The following is a 5,269-nucleotide window of genomic DNA, read 5'->3' as shown; positions in this document are numbered from 1 at the left end:
AGCCTACACTTAATGTTACTTAATACAATTTTTTTTTTTTTTTTTTTGTGGGAATATGTGTCCATATCTAATACTATGCCATGTTGCCCCTAGTAACCCAAGGTCCTAACTTTTTTTTTTATATGCCGACTTAAGTGTTGTGCAAGGCATACATGTTTTAAATTATAATATGCAATGTTTGTATGAATATTCTGATTGTTCCCTTGTTCCACAAATGTCAATATGCCATGTTAAAGTTTACAGGGCACAGTTTTCCATAGTGCATAACCTTTAATAAAACACACAAACAATTTTTGGTTTTATATTTTTTTACTTCAAAAAATAAAGGAAATCAGCAACACAACATGGCTACAAATGAGCATCACATACAAAGATGGACATTGTCGGCCCATCTACATATGTGATAAAAAATAGGGGCAAGGTACAGAAAAGTTATGAATACCTGCTTTAATTGATAGTACACATGTTATGTATTTGTTTGCTATAGGCAACATCACATCTAGCTTATTTTTTAATAATACTTGGCTCAGAAAATGGTGTGTCAATATACACTTACCGTCTTCTAACTTCCTGTGAGGTGCGGACTATTGTGCCGACTTCATTAACAGAATCAGTGATGTCCCTCCAGATTCGATCTTTGGATGCAGCACCCATGTTTTTGGGGCCTCGATGAATTTTTGCCATGGCCTGTGTGACCAAAACACGTAACTCCCTCTTAGTGAAGGCGGGCTGTCTTTTTTTTTTTTTTGGCTGTAGCCTGTGAGCTATCGTCCTGTCCCTCCTCACCATCTTCCTCTTCACTAGCTGCTTGTGTACTTTGTGTTTGAGATGGTAGGCCAAAATCTCCCTCAGTTTCCCCAGTATCTATGTCTGGCAGGGGATTCACTCCTAACTTCTGGGTATCAGAAGATGGAGTTTGTACAGTACTGGGTCCTGCAATTTCAACATCCGCACTTGCAGCTTCCAGCATCTGCCTCCGCAGCACTAGGCGCCTATGTGTCAAAGCGGACATCTGCTGCTGCACCTGGTCCATCTCTGCTGCCTTCTGCTCATGAGTAGCCATGTTGCTGGTGGCATGTGTGTTTGCACAGGTGTCTAGCGATTTATAGCTGCGTGTGGTTTCCAGTGCGGTAATTCGCACAGGTGTCAATTATGCTAATAGCTCCAGTAATTGTTGTACAGCCTATTTAACAGCCTGGATTGGAGCCTGTGTGAGTGGGTGTATGATGCTAAATGCTGTTTGAAGACACAGGCAAGGTGGACGTGTTGCCTCTCACATTTCAGAGTGAGTTTTTATTGCAGTATATAGCATAAAATGTGCATTTGTTTGCTTGCAAATGTGTTACTGTTGTGTTGCGGAGGGCGTATTTACAGCATATTTTTCAAATATTTACGAAAAATTAGGAGATTAACAAACCAAGTATGTATGGGTGTGCAATGTTCCTTTGTAGTGGTTTAAAATGGGTATTTGTAGTTTGGTGGTTAATACTTTTTGCTATAAATTTATTAACATGTACTATCTAATAGTTTGGTTACCTGTAATTTACAGTGTGTCCGTTCTAGTGTTGAGAGTGGTTATTTTATTTCTTATTGGCTATTTCTCTCTCTTGTAGGTGTCTCTCTTCTTGGTTTTTGCAGTTCCATTTTGTGTGCCAAAGTAGGCCAGATTTAATTTGATTTTTCAAAAAAAGCTGCACCTTTATTTTCTGAGCAGGTAAGTTGACTGTCCCTGGGTGTCATGGTGTGTGTTTGTTGCGAGTGTGTATCTTATTTCTTATTGGCCATTTCTCTCTCTTGTAGGTGTCTCTCTTCTTGGTTTTTGCAGTCCCATTTTGTGTGCCAAAGTAGGCCAGATTTAATTTGATTTTTCAAAAAAAGCTGCACCTTTATTTTCTGAGCAGGTAAGTTGCCTGTCCCTGGGTGTCATGGTGTGTGTTTGTTGCGAGTGTGTATCTTATTTCTTATTGCCCATTTCTCTCTCTTGTAGGTGTCTCTCTTCTTGGTTTTTGCAGTCCCATTTTGTTTGCCAAAGTAGGCCAGATTTAATTTGATTTTTCAAAAAAAGCTGCACCTTTATTTTCTGAGCAGGTAAGTTGCCTGTCCCTGGGTGTCATGGTGTGTGTTTGTTGCGAGTGTGTATCTTATTTCTTATTGGCCATTTCTCTCTCTTGTAGGTGTCTCTCTTCTTGGTTTTTGCAGTCCCATTTTGTGTGCCAAAGTAGGCCAGATTTAATTTGATTTTTCAAAAAAAGCTGCACCTTTATTTTCTGAGCAGGTAAGTTGCCTGTCCCTGGGTGTCATGGTGTGTGTTTGTTGCGAGTGCGTATCTTATTTCTTATTGCCCATTTCTCTCTCTTGTAGGTGTCTCTCTTCTTGGTTTTTGCAGTCCCATTTTGTGTGCCAAAGTAGGCCAGATTTAATTTGATTTTTCAAAAAAAGCTGCACCTTTATTTTCTGAGCAGGTAAGTTGCCTGTCCCTGGGTGTCATGGTGTGTGTTTGTTGCAAGTGTGTATCTTATTTCTAATTGGCCATTTCTCTCTCTTGTAGGTGTCTCTCTTCTTGGTTTTTGCAGTCCCATTTTGTTTGCCAAAGTAGGCCAGTTTTCTTTTGTAGTTTCACAAAAAGGGATCCTTTATTTTCGGATCAGGTATTTTTTTTTTTTTTAAAGTTTGCATTTTATTGTTTTGTTTTTTTAAAAACATACTTAGTACTTTTGTAATATATTGTTGCATTAATTATCTGGGTATGTAGTAAATCTCAAAAAGTTTGTAATTTTTGATGGTAACCTATGTTGTAGGCACTTAGCTAACTGTGGCGTTTTTTTTTTTTTTCATTTAATGTGATTTTGTTCCGTATTTTCATCTTGAAGATATGGAGTACGCTCCTGCAGTAAGTGAACACCCATACACTTTGAATTATATTTTGTTTTACAATGTGTGTTGTTAATTGTTTGTGTTTTTAATGATTCTTACCTTCATTTTAAGTTGGTGATATCCATTCATGTGGCAGCTGAAGCCCTCCCACCACAACCCATGGAACCACTCCCTCCCCAACCGCCGCAAGCTCTCCAACCCCAACCGGCTCCTCATCCTCCAAGGCAACGGAGGCGTGCTAGGCCACCAATTTTCCGTACCCGTGTCCTCCTTTTTGGGATACCTGATGATGTAGTGTTGCGCAGATACAGACTGCCACCTCATCTAATCCTAGACACTCTCTCCATAATAGAGAGTGATCTAGAACAATCCATTAGGTATCCTACAGCAATACCAGCATTGACACAATTCCTTGCTGTGTTACATTTTGTGGCCACTGGTTCGTACCAGCATGTGGTAGGAGATCTGGTTGGCATGTCGCAGGGCCAGTTCAGGAAGGTCCTGCGGCGTGTCAGCCAAGCTTTCCTAAAGCGAGTCAAGCAATTTATCGCAATGCCTTTGGATGTTGGTGCCCTGGCTGTGGTGAAGCGGCAATTTCAGGAAAGTGGTAGTCGCTTCCCACACGTTATTGGGGTTGTGGATGGGACACGTAGCTATTGTTGCGCCAAGACATAATGAAGAAATTTATAGAAACAGGAAACTGTTTCATTCTCTGAATGTAATGGTTGTTTGTGGCCCATCCCTCCAGATCCTGTCCCTGAATGCTAAGTTCCCTGGGAACTCCCATGATGCCCATGTCATTAGACAATCAGGGATATGGCAGAGATTAAGAACGATGGAAGGCCAAGACATGTGGCTATTGGGTGAGTTTGGTATTTTTCATGATTTGAGCAGTCATATTTTTGGTATTACATTATTTAATGTTTTTTTTTTCCTTTTTCTTTTTTCATCTTATCAAACAGGAGACCGTGGATATCCTTGCACCCCCTGGCTCATGACTCCTTACAGTAAACCCAGGCCAAGACCACAGACGGCATTTAACTCCGTGCTTACTGCCACTAGACAGCTGGTGGAGCGCACGATTGGTGTTCTTAAAGGGCGTTTTCGTGTGCTCCACCGCACTGGTGGCAACAGCATGTATTCGCCGGAGATGTTAAGTAAAATTGTGGACCTGTGCGCTATCCTACATAACATCGCTGTAAGGAGTCGCGTAGAGCTTCCCCAAACGGAGGAATTGCCGGATGAGGAGCCAGGGGTTGGCCGGACATTCGGTGGGGGGAGTGTGTCCCGCCGGGGGAATGCAGTAAGGGCTAGAATTGTCTGGGATTATTTCAGGTATTTTTTTTTCTTTAGTTTTGTTTCCAAAAACTCTCTGTATTTATTTATTTATTTTGCACTGATGTCATTTAGGTAGCTTGGTAAAGTTCAGAGTGTGTTGCTTTTGTTTTGTGAGTCTATATTATTGTTTCAGTACATAATTAATCTGTAATGTTCTTATCATGTTTTTTGGTGTAATATTGTTGTTGACAATGGCTTTTTTTCCTTGTAATGTATAATTAATTCTATTTGGGTTTATTGTGTTAATAACCATAATTTTATTTTTATTTTTTACGTTTGGCTTGTGCATCTGTTTACATTACAAATGACACAACATATAATCCTAAATGTGGAAAACTTTGTGACTTTGTGCAGCTGATTGTTCATGCAAAATGTGGTGAGTACACAGATTGTAACTATTACTTTGCAATAAGTGTGTGTGTGTGTGTGTGTGTGTGTGTGTGTATGTGAGTGAGTGAGTGTGTGTGTGTGTGTGTGTGTGTGTGTGTGTGTGTGTGTGTGTGCAGAGGCGGATTGGCCATAGGGTTTACAGGGAAGATCCCCGGTGGGCCGACGCCCCCGTGGGGCCTGTTTTGTTTGAGGACATGTGGTCCTTTTTATACACATAATGAATAAGATGCAAAATAATTTGCATATATGAAAATTACTTTGCCACTTAGCCTGTGATTGCAGATGATCTAGTGTATGCTCTGTCTGCCTGCTTGGCTATCATATAAGATTGAGTTAATAGTGATTTGAATACGGTTGGTGTAATAAGCAAGAAAATATATATTTCTAAAGAATTATATAGTTTCCTAAATTGTGAAGGTGTATCATATAATGTGCTCATAATATGTACTTTTATTTATTTTTAACTTCCCCCCTTGATGCTGGACATGCCCACTATCTGGAAAGTCTTGGGGGGAGGGTGCTGCTGCCATGGCTAGACCTTACACCTCTGGTGCTGCCCATGTGGGGCCACTATTACAAATTTTTCCAGGGCCGCATTTTGTTCCCAATCCGCCTGTGTGTGTGTGTGTGTGTGTGTGTGTGTGTGTGTGTGTAATTGTGTGTTTGT

General features: G+C 40.5%; 1 long non-coding RNA gene across 1 annotated transcript; it reads left to right on the top strand.

The window, feature by feature from the left end:
• Window positions 1-1,619: 1,619 nt before the first annotated feature.
• LOC134969998 (uncharacterized) lies at window positions 1,620-2,271 on the top strand. The gene is made up of 4 exons (XR_010189608.1): window positions 1,620-1,714; window positions 1,801-1,901; window positions 1,988-2,088; window positions 2,175-2,271. It is a non-coding gene; the product is annotated as an uncharacterized LOC134969998 (long non-coding RNA).
• Window positions 2,272-5,269: the final 2,998 nt, after the last annotated feature.

The sequence above is a fragment of the Pseudophryne corroboree genome, chromosome 11 (assembly GCF_028390025.1).
Source record: "Pseudophryne corroboree isolate aPseCor3 chromosome 11, aPseCor3.hap2, whole genome shotgun sequence".
In the NCBI taxonomy this organism is placed as follows: Eukaryota; Metazoa; Chordata; class Amphibia; order Anura; family Myobatrachidae; genus Pseudophryne; species Pseudophryne corroboree.
Note: the sequence above shows the minus strand (reverse complement) of the source record. Positions and strands in the feature narration are given on the sequence as shown.